Source organism: Electrona antarctica (genome assembly GCF_951216825.1).
Source record: "Electrona antarctica genome assembly, chromosome: 11".
In the NCBI taxonomy this organism is placed as follows: domain Eukaryota; kingdom Metazoa; phylum Chordata; class Actinopteri; order Myctophiformes; family Myctophidae; genus Electrona; species Electrona antarctica.
The window spans coordinates 28,137,441-28,157,422 of record NC_136792.1 but is presented as its reverse complement, the minus strand read 5'-3'; the positions used below and the strand labels follow the sequence as shown (position 1 = coordinate 28,157,422).

The window sequence follows — 19,982 nt, the reverse complement described above, 5'->3', positions numbered from 1 at the left end:
CGATCTACCAGTAGATCACAAAGGCTGTGCAGGTAGATCAGGTAGATCACATGACAGGCCCCTATTTAAATTTCATTTAAATATATTGAAGAAAAAAACCGAAAAGAAAAAAAAACATTTCTCCCCCTCTATTTCCCATTCCAAGTGCATTTGTCTTATACTGTACAGAATGTAACACAAACTCTACTATTCCGAAGCCCCCTCAGGTACATATTTAAACTATTTTCAGCAATGGTATAATAATTGATTTGGAGGGTAGATCTTGCCAAGCTGGTCATTTTGAAAGTAGCTCTCAAGTCAAAAAGTGTGGGCACCCCTGCTATAGAGATAATGTGTACCGATTTGCATGATGTTTGGACAGAATCTGTAGTAGTAGTAATACAAAACAATGTGTTTTGCAATAATTGGCCTCCTCGTGGGGCTATAACAGGCCAAGGCCAAAGGTTCTGCCCTGTCCTCCAGGGAGTGTGTGTGCACAGTTTCACACTGATATGTCCAACAGTGCCAGAGATTAGTTGTATACACAGACGGACGGACGGACGGGACGGACAGACGGATGGACAAAACATAGTCTCGGTCACGCCTTCAGCCTGGTGGAGACAACAGCTCTGAGTCTAAAGCACACACAAAGTGAATTGCATTATGCAAACATAAACTTCCTAAAAGGCAAAAGTAAATATTTATTTTCTTTTCTCTATGGACTTCTAGCAGACTTCATGATCTCAGTGGACTATTGCACACATACAGTACATACTGTATACATATTTAGCCGTGCGAGTGGCCGTGCCACGTGATGCAAATACGTGATGCAGATGGTTGCACTGTCAACTCTCATCCAAACTGCATACCAATATGGTGGTGGTAATCAGATAAATCCATCCATGTCAATTTGTCAAGTTTGGCATCTTCGTTGGACACCGAATGCACCTGACTAAGTGGCAAAATACGTTGAGTAAGTAAGGCAACAGGATGCGTTGATGTAGCAGTATTGAAAACAAATGTGACAAATGAATAGCCCAGAGGTACGGCACAGGATGTGGGGACTTTAGGTTTTAACAGCTCTCCTCTATCAATCATGAAACTCCAGCTTCACAACATCATGAAGTGAACCCACGTGCATCACAACACAACTTAGATTTCAGACCAAACTAAGAATGAATGAGGCTCATTAGGAGAAGCTGATGACAAACCGGGAGGTTGAAACGGCGAGGTGAGAATGTGAGTAATGGTGGCAGGCTTGAGAGAAATATATAAATAAAGGAGTCATCAATAAACATCTTAGCATGTGTGAATAATGCATATGGCCATTTCCCATAGCCAGCGGCTGGAGATATTATTAAACCATCAGATCAGCTAGCCGGGCTAGGTAATGACTGTGGAGGTGGGAAGGGGGGGGGGGGGGGTATAGTTAGTATTGAGGGCACGAGAGAAAGGTTATACAGAAACCTGGGCATGCACACAAATGCCCTACAGCAACTAGGTTACTACTGAATTAAACATACTGTATACAAACTGGACTTGGTTTACATAAACTGATTTTCTTCATGCGATGTACCCCCCCCTCAGAGTTTTAACAGGCTTCATAACACCTAGTTTAAAGAGAGCAAGTCAAGCCTGGGCTAATCTCTGCTAAATCAGTCCCAATCCTTCATCTTAACTCTGGATTAGGCTCACCACAGAGTGACACCACAGCTGCTATAGTAAATGGAGCTTATAGTTGAAGTTCAGGAGCAGGACCGCACACCTATCAAGCCACCTCCACCCATATATAAAGACCTATCTAGCCCATGGTTCTCCCTCTGTTCTCACTTTCGTCACCCCTCCCTCCCACCCTATTTCTCATCCTATTCCCTCTCTAATCTCTCTTTTTCTACAAGTCCCTGATGGGGGTTCGTTGTGCCTGGGAGCCACGGTGGATCCCCGAAGCCTCCCCACCTTGGCATACGTACGTAAGTACCCGATGAATGGCTATATGTTCATTATTCTTGGTTAATTGATTCATGCTTTTTCCTTTCGTTACATGAGGGTGAGTCCAAGATGTAAAACTGTCAAGACAGTAGAACAGGTTGACAGTTTTACATATCTTGGACTCACCCTGGACTTAGGTTTGATCAACATATTACATCTATCCAGTCACGTTTTCAGCAAAGACTTCATGTAATCCGCAAGTTAAGATCATTATCTGTTGCTCCTCATCTTCTTCTATTATTATTGTACAAAAGCATTATTCATCCTGTCCTGTTGTACTGTTCCGCATGTTTCTACAACATACTGTCCATGCCTAACAGAAACAAACTTTTCAGTATTACCCGTATTGCTTCCAAGATTATCGGACTTCCCACACCAACACTTTCAATAAGGCCATCACACGGCTAGCACTCTCAATATCACGTGACACTGATCATCCCCGGTATCGCTTTTTCAACCTCATGCCATCAGGACAAAGATACAGAACCTTACCATGGAAAAAGGTTCGTTTCAGTAGGAGCTTTGTCCCCTCAGCCATCGCGGCATTAAACAAACTGCCCCGCCGATAGGATGGTTCTGTACACAGTGTACAGTATGATAGGATGGTTCTGTACACAGTGGGGAACTCATGTTTTTGTATCGTCTTGGTGTAATGTTTTTCTGTATTATGTGTTGCTTTTTGTTGTTGGTGTTGAACAGACCTGTGAAGATGAGTATCCTTCTGGACAATAAAGATTATTATTATTACATTTCGTTAAACTTCATTATTTGGTGGTGTATGTGGTCCTTGATAGTGAACTGCCTGTTGACACATAATTATCTTCACTGTGTGTGTGTGTGTGTGTGTGTGTGTGTGTGTGTGTGTGTGTGTGTGTGTGTGTGTGTGTGTGTGTGTGTGTGTGTGTGTGTGTGTGTGTGTGTGTGTGTGTGTGTGTGCGTGTGTGTGTGTTTTATAATTTTGACAGTATCCACTATGGGTTTACATGAGAACAGGCTATAAAGTTAAATAAACGAGGAAAGTTGGATTCTATTCATTTTTAATGGAAACACACAAGCTTGTGTAGAACACTGAACCATTGTTGACGTGCCATGTTCAATGTCAGCCACATGGAAATGTATAGTCTTTTATAGAACAGCTTCTTTCAGGCTACAGCCAGGCCTACATCTGATAGCAATACAGAGAGAGAGAGAGAGAGAGAGAGAGAGAGAGAGAGAGAGAGAGAGGAAAATGGACTGAGTGGGGAAACAGAGTTGGGAGCCATTAATTGTCCTTAAATGACCTCAAGAATGGAGGGAAATAAGTGAAGGCAAAAAAGGAAGGGAAGAAAGACTACAAGTGGATAAATTACCGGTAATCTTTTACTGGATTTTACTGTGTACTGCATGTAGGTACCCTACAGCCGAGTGGCCGATTATTCTTCAAAAAGTCAAGGGGATATCAAGTGCCACGAACGCAGCAAGATTTCAAGCAGCCGGATTTTAAACAGGCAAACTAAGCTGTGATTTATTATTTTGACATTGCAATGCAACAATCTGAGGATCCTGTTTGTTTAGGCTGCATGCCATCAAGAGTTCTCTTTTGCGACATTCCTAAACTATTCCAAATTCCAAATGAGTGCACAGTCAGTATGCTGGGAAATGTGGTTCATATAGTCTACGCCCGGTGTTAACCACCTTTAACCTGGCATAAATGTAATTATACATACAATATATATATATATATATATATATATATATATATATACCATACCGTATGTATATATACCGTATATATATATATATACATATATACAATAATTAAAATTGCGCATTGCGAATACCTGAGCTTCCATCGTGACGTGTTGTGAGCTTGTAGATCTCCAACTTCCGCTGTGTGACCAACGTAGGATTCAGTATAAATTAAAGTGGTTAAAGGTCAGAACATCCACCCAGAGCGAAAGAGAAGCTAAGAGGTGGAGAGATCGGGACAGAATTAAAGAGAGAGAGAGAGAGAGAGAGAGAGAGAGAGAGAGAGAGAGAGAGAGAGAGAGAGAGAGAGAGAGAGCGTCAGTAATGTGAGAAGTTAAAGGGTGCTGACAGTAGCAGCAGAGAGCAGATGCTGCTGGAGGCTTCGTGTTTCCACCACATCTCTGCTATGATATCGTGTACATATCGTGTACATATGACCTGAGCTGCCCTTTGTGTTGCAGGCCGCAGAGGGCGAGAGATCAGTTGAGTAAAGAAGGGCCAAGGTGGTGAGAGAGGAAGAAAAGATGCCAGCGGTAGAGTGATGAGGAAGTGAGCACCAGCAATTAGTACACAACACGACACAGTCGTGTTCATCAGGTCATACTCAACAGCGCCCCCACCACAGACATTCATCAGGTCATACTCAACAGCGCCCCCACCACAGACATTCATCAGGTCATACTCAACAGCGCCCCCACCACAGACATTCATCAGGTCATACTCAACAGCGCCCCCACCACAGACATTCATCAGGTCATACTCAACAGCGCCCCCCACCACAGACATTCATCAGGTCATACTCAACAGCGCCCCCACCACAGACATTCATCAAGTCATACTCAACAGCGCCCCCACCACAGACATTCATCAGGTCATACTCAACAGCGCCCCCACCACAGACATTCATCAGGTCATACTCAACAGCGCCCCCACCACAGACATTCATCAAGTCATACTCAACAGCGCCCCCACCACAGACATTCATCAGGTCATACTCAACAGCGCCCCCACCACAGACATTCATCAGGTCATACTCAACAGCGCCCCCACCACAGACATTCATCAGGTCATACTCAACAGCGCCCCCCACCACAGACATTCATCAGGTCATACTCAACAGCGCCCCCCACCACAGACATTCATCAGGTCATACTCAACAGCGCCCCCCACCACAGACATTCATCAGGTCATACTCAATAGCGCCCCCACCACAGACATTCATCAGGTCATACTCAACAGCGCCCCCCACCACAGACATTCATCAGGTCATACTCAACAGCGCCCCCACCACAGACATTCATCAAGTCATACTCAACAGCGCCCCCACCACAGACATTCATCAGGTCATACTCAACAGCGCCCCCACCACAGACATTCATCAGGTCATACTCAACAGCGCCCCCACCACAGACATTCATCAGGTCATACTCAACAGCGCCCCCCACCACAGACATTCATCAGGTCATACTCAACAGCGCCCCCCACCACAGACATTCATCAGGTCATACTCAACAGCGCCCCCCACCACAGACATTCATCAGGTCATACTCAATAGCGCCCCCACCACAGACATTCATCAGGTCATACTCAACAGCGCCCCCCACCACAGACATTCATCAGGTCATACTCAATAGCGCCCCCACCACAGACATTCATCAGGTCATACTCAACAGCGCCCCCCACCACAGACATTCATCAGGTCATACTCAATAGCGCCCCCACCACAGACATTCATCAGGTCATACTCAACAGCGCCCCCACCACAGACATTCCAGGCGGTATGAATACTGCACTCTGGCCGCAAATGCCTCAGCGTGGGAGGACCGCCGTTCAGAGTATGGGTCCCATAGATATAGAAAGGTAGATGGCTCCTTGGGCTCTGGGGCCAGCTGTAACCCAGCTTAGGCAATTGGCCTAAACTGGGTTACAAAATCATGGGATAAATACTTAAAGAGAAAAAACTGAGAGAGTCTGAGTCAATGTCCTGCAGGAGGAGAGCTGAGGGCCAGGGTGAGTACTGTTAAGAAGATATGTAATCCAACAAGCTGATGGTCATCCTGCGGCCACACACTTGCAGGAGAGCTAAATAAAATAAAAATAAAAATATCATAAAAAAATAACATAATTTATAGAGACAGATTTGGAATCTTCAAATACCACTATCATTCACTTAAAAATCTGAACTACAATTTGCATGTAAATATAAATATGAAAATAATGTATAAAGTCAGGTTTAGACCTTCATTAGCATTCTTTAACATGGAATACGCACCAATAATATTGGAACTATTGATAATTGATCAACATAGGGGTGGCGGTGGCTCAGGGGTAGAGTGGCTGGATGGTAACCGCAAGGTTGCCAGTTCGAACCCGGGCTCCCCCAGAGTTATTGTCGAAGTGTCCTTGAGCAAGATACTGAACCCCTAATTGCTCCTGATGTGCTGGTTGGTGCCTTGCATGGTTTCCGCTGCCATCGGTGTATGAATGTGTGTGTGAGTGGGTGAATGTAATGCACAATCTCTGTAAAGTGCCTTGGATAAAGGCACTATATAAATGCACCATTTAACATAATAAAGATCATCTAACATGCATGATTGCATATCATTTTTGCTCACCAGTTGCTCTTGGAAAATCTGTATTCTGTGGTATTGTGTGGGGAGTAGGCTTAATATTTGTCACACATGTACAGTACAAATATGTGACAATGTAATTGATATGTACAACTGTTTTTCTATCTTTTCTTTTTTTGATTTTATTTGCATTTGTGTATTCATGTTTCTTTAACAACACGGTTGTTCAATTACGTTAGTTGATAGCGTAAAGGAAAATGTTCATGATTGTGCAGTAACGTTAGATCAATCCCTCACTTTTCAATTTCCTATACATTTCCTTGCCAAGTCCAAATAAAAGGAACGTAACAAAATATATAATCTAGTTTCAAAACAAAACTGGCATGATTCTTCTGTAGTGGAAAACATGTATGCACAGGAGATGTACAGTACATGTATGTGCGGTGAAAATAGACAAGTGATGGAATAGACTTATGTTTGGGTGAGTGAAATGTTATGTATCTTTAGTATCTCTCTCTCTCTCTCTCTCTCTCTCTCTCTCTCTCTCTCGCTCTCTCTCTCTCTCTCTCTGAGTTATTTAAGGAGAATCATAATGGAACTGAAATGGCATTCTGCCAACTCCACTGTCACACTGGCCAGTGAGCTGGTTACCTGACACTGTAGCCCCACCTACAGATTACTTTTATTACATTTGATTATTGTTCCAAAACAATAGGGACAGCAACTGTCCGTGTTCAGAACATGCCAGACTGATTATAGAATATAGAAAGATTGTGAATTTGTCATTGTCAGAACTGTGAACAAGGTCAACAGACAAAAACGAAAGAACAAAAAACATAAAATAATAACTGCATTCATATATACTGTAAGAAGCCCACTCAGTTGCTAAAAATGTTACTTGCACAATACAGACAAGTGAAATAGACAAGTGCATTCTGTTGTTCTAACTGAGCTTTTGATCTACATTTTGCTTATTTTATATTTTTTTATTCATCTATCCAGTAAAGCCCTCTTCATAATGTTAAGCATTATGTTTTAATATTTTTTCATAAATGTATGGCAGCAAATGTTGGGGTTTGGATGTGCATGTCTGTCTTCCTTATTCGGTTAGTTGTTTGTTGGGTAAAGTATTAAATAAAGAATCCAAAGCATGAAAACACATATTCATATATACCGGTAAGGTATTGTTCCAAAACTGTTCACTCTAAGCAATGATTCTACTTTATATCTGAATCCGATCCTCTACTTTCATGTGCATTTCTTGTGCGTGTGCATGCGTGCGTGCGTGCGTCCAAGGAGGAGTGATATGAAGAGACTGCTCCTTGATGTTCTACACAGTAAAATCTGGAGCTCCAGTGCAATTCCATCCCAACATTTCTCTTCTCTCTTCATTCTTCTTTCTTTGATCCTATAGCTCCTTTCCTTTTTAGTTTCAAGCCCTTTCTTCCCCTCCTTTCTGGCATACATCACTCTTTCCTCTGCTCAAATCTTCACTCTTTCTCAGAAGTCTTCTCTCCTTCTGGTAAGTTGCATGGCAAAGATCGTCAACAAGACGTGGATGCGCCTTTTAGAGAGGGGGCTTGTCTTTTAATAGTCGCTGTGCTCATTCTATTCTCCTTCCATCTCAGTCCCCTCCCCTCTCCTCCCCTCGCTCCTCTTCTTACTTTCCCTCACTAGCACCATGTACTGCAGCACCACAGTAACATGCTGCAAGGTCATCAACGACACAGCAAAAAGGAGGACAATATGGTTAATGATGTCAGGTGCAACGGGATAGCCAGGCTAATTGCAGGAAATCCCAGCACACTCTTTTACTTTGTGAAGGTGTATACTTTCACTTTTTTCATAGGAATTATCAAATCCAATTAAAAAATATAGCTGCAAGCAGCGCTAAGGCGGGACCAAGCAGGAAGGCAATAAGCAATAAGAATATGCACAATAAGCCATAGAAACATGGAAGACTGAACTTGAGAAAAAGAAGACCATGTAATTGTGACAGGGTTAGTTTTAATTGGGGGGGGGGGGGGGGGGGGTGATGATCTTCAAGTGCATTCAAGCTCATATGGGGTTAAGAGATTAGTTGCTACAGTAGGTGCACACCAAGACCATGCCTTAAAAGTTGGCCAATCAATAATATTGTAAAAGCCATTTTAAAATACTAGACCGGTCTGCCTGGCTGTAGAGCACAGAGTCAGTTAATGATAGAAGTTGGAGATCTATGCAATACCCGTTGTACCAGTGTCAGAGTACCTGTTCCACCCATCTGTCTGTGTCCCTTTTGGAAATTTCTGGATCTGTCTCTCTGTGTCCCTGGAGTTCTGTGTCAGGCATGCCCAAATATGAAGTGTGTTGCCTAATCTCAATTTGACATCATGGAATGTACAGGGTGAGGTCCACTGGCAGAGCCTGACAAGAGCCTTTTGTGATGGTTCTGGACAACTGTGTATCCGACCAACTCGGTACTGGTCACAGCACTCCCTGTACAGGGTGTGGAACAAACCCATTTGTGGTGTCAAATTTGAATTACAAATTTTGTATTACAGACGTACATACAGTACGTACACACAGGGACATGGTTAGTGTGATGTCAGAACAGGCCAGCTCCATATATGGAGATGTAGGGGTGATGTCAGAACCCACAGTGTGATGTCAGAACAGGCCAGCTCCATATATGGAGATGTAGGGGTGATGTCAGAACCCACAGTGTGATGTCAGAACAGGCCAGCTCCATATATGGAGATGTAGGGGTGATGTCAGAACCCACAGTGTGATGTCAGAACAGGCCAGCTCCATATATGGAGATGTAGGGGTGATGTCAGAACCCACAGTGTGATGTCAGAACAGGCTAGCTCCATATATGGAGATCTAGGGGTTATCTGGATTTGGGACCTGTGCAGAGGCTTTTGTGCTGGTTCTGGACAACCGTGGGTCCGACGGACTCGACACCAGGCACTGCACTTCCTGTGGTGGTGTGGAATGTGTGTGTCGGTGGAGCGAACGGTTCTCGAGTTATGTGGATTACAGACATACAGAGACGTGGCATTTATAGATAGATATACTGTAGGACGGTATTAGCACTATAATATCTATAATATCAGTAAACACACACACACACACACACACACACACACACACACACACACACACACACACACACACACACACACACACACAGTGAAAAACATACTCTCTCCCCATGCCTTCGGCCTGGTGGAGACAATAACATTAGCAATCAATCAATCAATCAATCAATCAATCAAAGGAAGACAATGAACACACACCAAGTTAGGAGTGATACGTTTCTTTTTTTGGAATTCATGAGCAGTGTTCTGGGCCAGCTATAATCCGTGAAGACTGTTCTGGCTCAAACAGGTGTAAAGTGAATTACAATAGTATAGACAAGAGGAAATGAAGGCATGCATGGATAGCAGTCTCCTGGTTCTAGGGATTTGCTGCTTCTTGTAAAGTCTCCTGAGTGGTAGAAAACCCAACTGAATGACTACCTTAATGCTTTTCACGGCTGAGGTGATTATCAAAAGCACACCATGATTCTTGCTCCAATGGGTCACATTGGGAGACAGGATGACTGGAAAATGGGAATGGGACTCTGTGTTAATCCTGTCACACAATTGATGACTTAACTTGTGGTTGACAAATCTTTCTTGTAATTTATTGGGCAACCACACTATAGTTATTGTCACACTTTATTATTCTTCCGGAGTAACCTACCTAACTTCCGCTGTGATTGGCCGAGCTTTGCATAACGTTTGTAATAGCTAATTGGCTGTTCAATCTATTGGCTACGTAATTGGCTGACAATATAAGTGGGAGGGGCCTATGTAAGCGACTGCGGCAACCACACTTTGCAATTTTTCAAAATTGCGACTTTTCTATTGAATTATTACTAGAGAGGTGCCTGTGATGTCAGAACAGGCCAGATGGAGATAAGGGGTGATCAGGTCCAGAGGGTTATGTGGATTACACACATAGACGTACGTACAGAGACTTTGCATTTATAGATAGATAGATAGATAGATAGATAGATAGATAGATAGATAGATAGATAGATAGATAGATAGATAGATAGATAGATAGATAGATAGATAGATAGATAGATAGATAGATAGATAGATAGATAGATAGATGACTATATTCTATCTTAACAGTAATAAAGATCACACCCGTGTGAAGTGAGGGGCGCTAACATATTAAAGTCATGTTGATTAGGTGATGTAATGGTGATATAAAACAAACGGTGCCAACACAAACATTCAATTCTCTTCATTGTTAATGGCATTTAATGTTTGTGTTAGGGACAAGATGACGATTCCCTTCATTGTCAATGGCATTTTTAAAACAAACATTGAACTAAAAGCAACCATTACACCTGGATATAGGAGGGGCTAGCGCCCCTCAAAAACAAACAAAGACCACAATGGTGAGCTGCAGAACCTACTTAAAGATTTTCTCTTGATGAATGCAAACTAATATGCTGGGTTAAAAAAGAAAAAAATAATAGTATAAAATACAGTATACAGTATATGTCGCAACTACAAGCGTGGACTTATCTCTAAGCTCAATGGAGTGGATATACATGTGTCCCTATAATGTCCTATTTTTTTATAATTTAATAATTTAAAAACTGAAATAATATATCATGACTAAAATAAAGGTAGAACGAAAATACATTGCATGGATGCAACTGGGACATATCCTCAGTGATGTATCCCAAGGTCATCAGGGTTTCGGGTCTCGCGAACATCATACCCCTCACTCAGGTGACCCAGCCGGGGTGATCAAGTCCCGACTTACGTCCCAGTAGCTACCCTCGATCAGACCCACTAGGGAAAGACCAGGGCCACACAATCCATTGGAACCACTCCGGAACTACTATGCCGGGACTGAGAGGTATACAATTCTGGCATGTGGAGGGACTAGGCTCTGTGGGTTGCCTCCTGTCCAGGCCCCTCCTACGTCTCACCAGGTCCACTCCTGCTCTCACCAGGAGTACAGCGAGGACCTCTGCGTTGCACCAGACTCCCAGCACCAGACACTTCATTCAGGAGTGGTGGATTCTTGAGCCGCAATGGTTCTGCAGGCTCCACCTGGGCAACGGTAGCACTACAGGCTCCACTTGCGGCTCGAATGGCCCTCCTAAAGGCCTCATCGAATGTTTTTGGGCTTCCTCCTCACGGTGGACACAGGCTGGGGCGCCAACCCATACTGCTCCCGGAATGCCGTCTACATTCCGGCTGTCACCCGTCTCTCCGGTGGTCACCAGACTATACCTGGTTGTCACATAGTCTATTCCTATGAGTCACTATAAATAGAATACCTCAGAACGAAAATACATCGCATGGATGCAACTGGGACGTATCCTCAGTGATGTATCCAAAGGTAAAGCATATTTCCATCAGAAGACTGAATTGATAAATGCTGTGAAAATGTACACTTTATTGTAAAAGGGCAATTGTTTAAAGGGCAAGGAGCCAGTCCTGGGCTGTGTTCAGCCTATCTACTGCATAGAGCCATGAAGTCCTCGTTCAGGGTTGCGGAAGTTTTTATCTATGGAGAATAACATTGGGTCATTTTAACATTTGGCAATGTATCATTTACAGTACTAGTATTTGATACAGTCAGTTTTTAGCAAAGATTTCGCAAATTCGGCAGCAGTAATTCATATTAGTTTTCTCACAGTCAGTTGATTCTTCATATCCATATGAGTCAAAACGCCAGGATAATTTGTTTATTTGTGGAACACAGTTCTTATTTAAAAAAAAAAGTCTATGGGAATTCAGAATGGGGAAAATAATGCAACGCAGGTAGGATGTGTAATTTCTGTGTGAACCCCCAATTGCTCCATGATGAGCAGCAGCCTTGCATGGTTTCCCCCGCCATCAGTGTATGAATGTGTGAGTGAATGGATGAATGGAATGCACAATCTATAGGACTAAAACCTATCAGCAGCCAAAGGCGGTTTGTTTATCACTTTGAAGAATGCATTCCCCTACTATGGTTTGCCCTAAAACCAGACTGAGAATGATTACTTTCAGAAAATAATTATTGCTTGAAATATCACTTGCTGCACCTTAAACTGATGAAAATGTCATTACTGAAAGTTGAATTGCTTCAGACAACTGACAAGCAACATAGAGTTTATTCAAGAATGTGTCGGCAAGTTACATAAGAATGAATGATGCTTGGTGATTTTATTTAGTGTAAAGCACTTTGTAGCCTTGTTTCGATAAGTGCTTTATACGTTAATAGCAACTTGAGGTCATATACAATATATTGTATACACAACAAGGGCACAATGCAATAGTTATCATAACTGACAAGCAAACCCCAGCTTTTATAAGTACTCAAGAGATCAACAGCTTTTCAGTAGAGTAATGATCACTCTTAAAATGTCCTCCATTGGCCTGGGCCGTGGCTCAGCGGTCCAGGCTGGCAGTGTGCCGCGGGTTCGACTCCCGATCCCGACGGCCTTTCCTGCATGTCACCCCCATCTCTCTCCCCATTTCCTGTCAGCCTACTGTCCTCCACAAAAAAAGTCCTCCATTAAGATATACAGTTTCCATATAGGCCTACTGTATAGTTATGCAGGGTAATATTAGACTACAGTACCTTCCATTTCACGCACGCACGCACGCACGCACGCATGCACGCACGCACACACGCACGCACGCACGCACGCACGCACGCACGCACGCACGCACGCACGCACGCACGCACGCACGCACACAATCAGTATTGACCACAAACCATGAGACAGCAAATCTGCATCATCTACACAGAGAATGCACTACCATGACACACGGAAGGTCAGTGCTTACATTGGTATTATTCAGCACACAGTCGCATGAGTAATATGTATGCATATGCACAACACAATTCTCTCCATGGCTCGTTCCCTGTGTCTCACCTACGCGCACACACATGCACGTGTGAGCACACACACACACACACACACACACACACACACACACACACACACACACACACACACACACACACACACACACACACACACACACACACACACACACACACACACACACACACACTTCCTCCTTCAGCTGTAAGACAAACAGAGGGGATGGTGGAGACGGCGAGGGCAGTGGAGTGGCACGCGTGCAAGCTGTCGTCCGCATGGGGATATCAGTGCAAGTGTTAAACAGCCAGCCAGACACGCACAGGGAGAAAAAGAATGAGAGAGAGAGAATGAAACTGAGAGATAGAGAGAGAGAGAGAGAGAGAGAGAGAGAGAGAGAGAGAGGACAGGAATGTCACAACCACTTATTTGTCCAAATCAGTGGCTCTCAAAGTGGTGCCCGTGGACCCCCAAGGGTACTTGAAGGGGTTTCAGGGGGTCCCCAGTGAAATGAGCTAATATAGCCAGGGGTGCACAAAACTGGTGCGTTAGTGCGCATGCGAGGCATGGAGGCGCTTTTGTGTACGAGCAAGTTCACTTTAATGTCTATCTACTAAGTCAGGGGTTCTCAACGTTTTTGTCTGGGGACCCCCTGAAATGCTTTGGCCATGTCTCGCGACCCCCTGCCCCGCCCCTCAATACAAATTGACCGCTACAAAAACCATAATAATAGAGAAAATACATCATGAATAAATACTGAAACCAGATATAATCATTAATAAAAGGAAATGTATGTACTCTATGTCTATGTCCATCCATCCATCCATCCATCCATCTTCAACCGCTTATCCGTAGTCGGGTCGCGGGGGCAACAGCTCCACCAGAGTGCTCCAGACTTCCCTCTCCAGAGCAACATTAGTGACTTCCTCCTGGGGATCCCGAGACGTTCCAAGGCCAGTGAGTCGATGTAATTCCTCCAACTGCGCCTTGGTCTGCCCCGGGGTCTCCTCCCAGTGTGATGTGCGTTGAGGACCTCCCTAGGGAGACGCCCGAGAGGCATCCTAACCAGATGCCCGAACCACCTAAACTGGCTCCTTTCCAGGCGAAGGAGCAGCGGTTCTACTTCGAGTCTCTCTCGTGTGACTTAACTTCTCACCCTATCTCTAAGGGAGATGCACCCGTCGAAGAAAACTCATTTTGGCCACTTGTATTCGCGACCTTATTCTTTCAGTCATGACCCACACTTCATGACCATAGTGAGAGTAGGAACTATGTCTATGTCTATGTGTACTATGTAAACCATAGTACCATTTTCCAGCCATTCAGTTGCCATTCAGTGGCACCATAACAGGCCAATGTGAAAATGGTGGGATATATTCCTCCGCCTAGTAGGAAAGTCTTTGAAAGATTTCACGTAAATCGCACGCTCCGTTCATGATTTGAGGCTTTTGGTTCAAAACGGGCCAATCCTGCAAACTTTGAAAGCCAATGTTAGCCAATTAGGATGGAATCTGAAATATTGGACAGATCCGTCTTGAACACATGACTATAGAGATAGTGTGTAACGATTTGCGGGTTTTCTGGACAAAATCTGGAGGAGTAATATAAAAAAAAAAAAATTCAAAAGTCGGCCTCCTGGTGGCGCTATAACAGGCCATTCTGAAAATTCATCGTTGGCATCCAGGGAGTGTGTGTGCAAAATTTGGCATCGACCGGGATAATGTTGCCGGAGATTAGCTGCATGGTAACAGACGGACGGACGTCTGTTACGCGCGCGATGACCCCCCCGGGGCGTCGCGACCCCCAGGTTGAGAACCCCTGCTGTAAGTAGACTTAGAAATAAAACAAGTGTTGACAAGTCATTACAAGTGGCTCTTATTTTGAAGAGGAAGTCAGAGGAAGTCCGTTTCGGTTGTAACCAAGCTGTCATGACAGTTGTTGAAAAGGAAAGCCGTTCGGAGTGCTAAAAAATGTATATTTACTGTGTATATATTTTTTGAAAATAATTTGGGGACCCTCCAAAATAATTTTGCAACCCCCCGAGGGGTCGCGACCCACGGGTTGAGAACCCCTGACTTAAACAATGTACACACTTTGGACTTACTGTGTGTGTGTGTGTGTGTGTGTGTGTGTGTGTGTGTGTGTGTGTGTGTGTGTGTGTGTGTGTGTGTGTGTGTGTGTGTGTGTGTGTGTGTGTGTGTGTGTGTGTGTGTGTGTGTGTGTGTGTGTGTGCATGCGCACGCCAGTCTGCCGTTATCTCCACTGCATTGTGCACGGCTACCTGGCTGTGGCAGTGCCAGTGTGGTGTAATGCAGCCGCAGCACCCGATGTCAGTGAGTTCATGGACATAAACCAACCCACTGCCAGACTGGTCTGCTCCTCTCAGGAATAGCAATGGAGCTGTAAGTCTTGTGTGTGTGTGTGTGTGTGTGTGTGTGTGTGTGTGTGTGTGTGTGTGTGTGTGTGTGTGTGTGTGTGTGTGTGTGTGTGTGTGTGTGTGTGTGTGTGTGTGTGTGTGTGTGTGTGTGTGTGACAGATGTGAGAGAAATACTAGGTACTGAAATGGTAGGCCGGCAGACTAAATGCTCCCTTGGTGTAAATACTGCAAATGACATTTCAAGCACTCTGCTTCTATCAGGCCTTGAACCAGCAAACAGACAGAAGCAGCAGACATACTATATGCAACACTGACCGTTAGTTTGATGCTCACTCTTATGGGTCATTTTTTACTCTCACAGATTTAAATTAACACACTGTGTGCTGTGTACGTGCACAAAAGCGCATATATGGTTCACTCTCTTCTCTTTTTAGAGAATATACATGGGATACCATCCAAATGTATTGCACATTTTAAGGTGCTCATGGAAGAGTTCTGATAACAGCCGTGTGTGTTCATAGAGCAAATAAAGCTTGTTCAAAACCATCCGGCGATGACAAAGAGAGCGTGCAGTGGCCTATGTAATGACGGCACAAATGGTTATGACGACACCGCCACATTGTCATCATCACATACAGTATACAGTAAGCAGAGGCATTTCATGCACACACCAACTATGGGTGAAGCATTTTAGAATGTTAATCATCCGTTTGTCATCTGTCATTCACTGAATGTTCTTCTCCTGCACTTACACCAAACCTTTCCTCCTTCCCTAAGTGTAAACTTTTTCATTTAAAAAATATATATATATTTCACTATTTCTTTTCAACTTTTGGTTGAAGATGATCAGAACAGGTGGATGGAAATGCGTCTATGAGACAAGACCAGACAGGTATGCATCCATGGATGAAAGGCAAATAGGAAAGGAAGATAAGACAGCGCAGATGGATGGACAGAGGAGAGACAGATGGACTAACTGGTACGGTAGGACAGATTGTCAGAGGAGGATGTAGCTCAGAAAGACAGAGAATAGAGAGACGAACAGAGTGGATGTGTTCAGCATACAGCTAGATGGAAATGGTGCAGGCAGCAGCAGCAGCTATCAGACAGATCCTTCAGTATGCGTGGACAGAGAGATACAGTAAGTACAGCAAGATACTATATGAATCATTTGTGTATATACAGTATGGCTATGGAGGATCTCTAACGGGACATGACATGTCTATTCACATGAGCTGTGAATAGAAGCTTTCAGCTCAGAGAAGGACATCATTTATTACAAAATGTTAACTCATTTTGATCAATTTATAAACTATTTCATAGTTACATTTTTTTTCTTCCCCCCTTATACGTACTGTACATAAATACAGTACAGACGCTGCATGGGTAGATTCCCTGAAGTGTCATCACAGCGGTGTGTTTGGCCTGCAGAGTGCGTCTAAGATCATCTGCACTCTTCAGATGCCTGCGGCCAGTGATTCCATTTGACACCTTAATATGACAAAATTACAGAGGCCTCCTCAGAGGAACCCTACGTATTTACCACAGATTGCGTCTTTGTTCTGTAGACGGGTGAAAGCTTTGCATAGTGCAGGCAAAACAATGATCGCACGTGCACACACGCACGCACGCACGCACACACACGCACGCACGCACACACACACACCCCTCATCTGTATTCTACAAATGTCCCTGTGCCTGCTGAGGACAGCAGGAAGATGACATCACTTTTAAATAGCAGATCAGAAGAGGAGAAAGAGGAGAAATGGAGATTGACGATGAGAAAAGGAGAAATTCACCAAAGAATGTCATTTTTGACATTCAACACATCATAGAGTCACTGACTGTGAAGCATGCATTCTCTCACTTTTATTCTCACTCTGTCTCTTAAGCACACACGCATGCACACACACACACACACACACACACACACACACACACACACACACACACACACACACACACACACACACACACACACACACACACACACACACACACACACACACACACACACACACACACACACACACGTGTCTATTCATGAGATAGTAGGCCTCGGGTTGGGTCAGACACCACCCCCCCAGGTTGCCACCATTGCCAAGTATAACATGCATTCCGTTGCAGATGGATGAGCGCAGAGGCGAAGGTAATAGAATGATATAATAATAGAAAATAAAAGTAAAAACAACAATAAGGGCTCCTTGTTTCACAATTTGCATGCACAAAAAACCCTTCAACTGAAACTTGAACCTTCATGTTGTTCATCCCGACTAACTGACTGACTGACTGACTGACTGACTGACTGACTGACTGACTGACTGACTGGCTGACTGACTGACTGACTGACTGACTGACTGACTCTTTCACCTCGCGTCTCTCTGTGCCATGTCCTGTCCTGCAATGCTGTGGCGCTTCAACCAGGGGGACGGCCGCCTCTCCCTATATATGTATACCCCCTGCTGTGTCTGATTGGATCTGTTCTCTAGTCGTCCTAACAATTTACAATTGATACACTCTAATGACCTTGTTAGATTGGGAAGAGAGCAGAGAGAGGGGGAATAAAGGAAGGGTTGGATGAAGGAAGGGAGAGAGGCAGAGCGGCTTGACTACAGTAAAGATGCGGCTGGGGTGAGAAAATGAACTGGAGTCAAATATTCAGTGCTCATTTCACCATGCACAATAATCCTGGCTTCTCTGTTTTGGGGCGTGCTGTTATGAGCCGAATTAAACAAAAATGTCATTAAATATCACAACATTTGAAAAGATTTCAAATAACAATAAAAAATGCAAGAAAATGTAAAAATATTAAAATAGCACACATTGTGATATAATGTGTTATATTTGTCACATGAAGGAATAGGGCTAAAGTGCACGATAACACACACATTGGTTACACACACACATTTTACATTGAATTAATAATTGACACTATAGGATTTATACTGTGTATAGCAGGGATCCTCAGGAAAGACATCTATAAATGTGTTGTTTTTGTACATGTGCACAGTATAGTTCTGGAAAGTACAGGTCTGAGAAAGACACCATGTACAGTATATGTGAAATGACGTAATTAATCTAATATAGTTTCAATGTCCTATTGTGATATTTTTGGAAATATTAACAGTGCAACAATATCTTCCTATCAATATGTGCTGTGTGTTGGTGTCAGCCTGGTGCAGACAGAGTGGGTAACGTGGGAGTTTAATCATTTCCTGAGGGTAGCTGTACGTAAACACCACGAGTCCTGTCATTATACAAGGCTGTGTGCATATGTGTGAGTGCGTGCGTGCGTGCGTGCGTGCGTGCGTGCGTGCGTGCGTGCGTGCGTGCGTGCGTGCGTGCGTGAGTGAGTGTGTGTGTGTGTGTGTGTGTGAGTGAGAGAGAGCATTATGTGACTGAGAAAGCGAGAGCATAAATCTACGTGTGTCTTTTGTGTGTCTGTGTGTGATCACTCATGCATAAATGTAAACATATAAGTTCAGAGTTAACAGCAGGACACACACCAGGAGTTGTGTGATTGAAGTCCCAAACAAAGTATGAGAGAGAGAGAGAGAGAGAGAGAGAGAGAGAGAGAGAGAGAGAGAGAGAGAGAGCTAAACACAGAGATGTAGAGAAATGGAACGTGCGTGCGTGCGTGCATGTTAACTGCTCTGTGCAACATTAAACACCAACCGTGCCCACTTTCAGCTATTTTCCAAATTAAAAACGTCCTAAACAACTCCATGTTTGTACAGTGTGGCCATTTGCATGTATATGTACACGCGCACACACACACACACACACACACACACACACACACACACACACACACACACACACACACACACACACACACACACACACACACACACACACACACACACACACACACACACACACATGGATGGTGTACACAAAAATAAGAAAGCTTCATGACAGAACAAAGAATCTGTGAAGAAATACTGTCCAATTTCCAAACAAAGGCATATACTGTATGTAACTACATGTGTGGGCGTACACACACACACACACACACACACACACACACACACACACACACACACACACACACACACACACACACACACACACACACACACACACACACACACACACACACACACACACGCTAAAGACTTACTGTATCTGTGCAGCCAGTCATCTGGCCACTGCTGAGAGAAGAATGGAAAGTGAAAACCTCATGCTTGCTTCACGGCACTCCTCTCTCGCACTCCCTTCGTCACTGCCCCCTCCTCCCTCCATTCTCTCTCCCCTTCCTCCTCTTCTTCCACACTCCCTCTGTGTCCCACCCCTCCTCTCTCTCTCTCTCTCTCTCTCTCTCTCTCTCTCTTGGCAGAGTTCTACTGTACTCAGATACACCACTTTCCATATAAGGTAGCACAGCTAAACATGTCACACATAATTTATCCACAGCAGACTGGGAGTTCACCTTTCACAGCTCACGCTTGGACCGTATGCTAAA

The 19,982-nt window shown here is 44.0% G+C and overlaps 1 protein-coding gene across 5 annotated transcripts in view; it reads right to left on the bottom strand.

Moving 5' to 3' along the window:
• The window catches only part of LOC306931832 (muscleblind-like protein 1), an 81,637-nt gene extending 61,858 nt beyond the window's left edge, over nucleotides 1–19,779 (bottom strand). For all 5 annotated transcript variants that reach the window (XM_079513447.1, XM_079513443.1, XM_079513444.1 and 2 more), the window contains exon 1: nucleotides 19,641–19,779. The gene's annotated coding sequence lies outside the window, so the exon portion shown is untranslated. The remainder of the gene's footprint in view (nucleotides 1–19,640) is intronic.
• Between the last annotated feature and the right edge of the window lie 203 nt (nucleotides 19,780–19,982).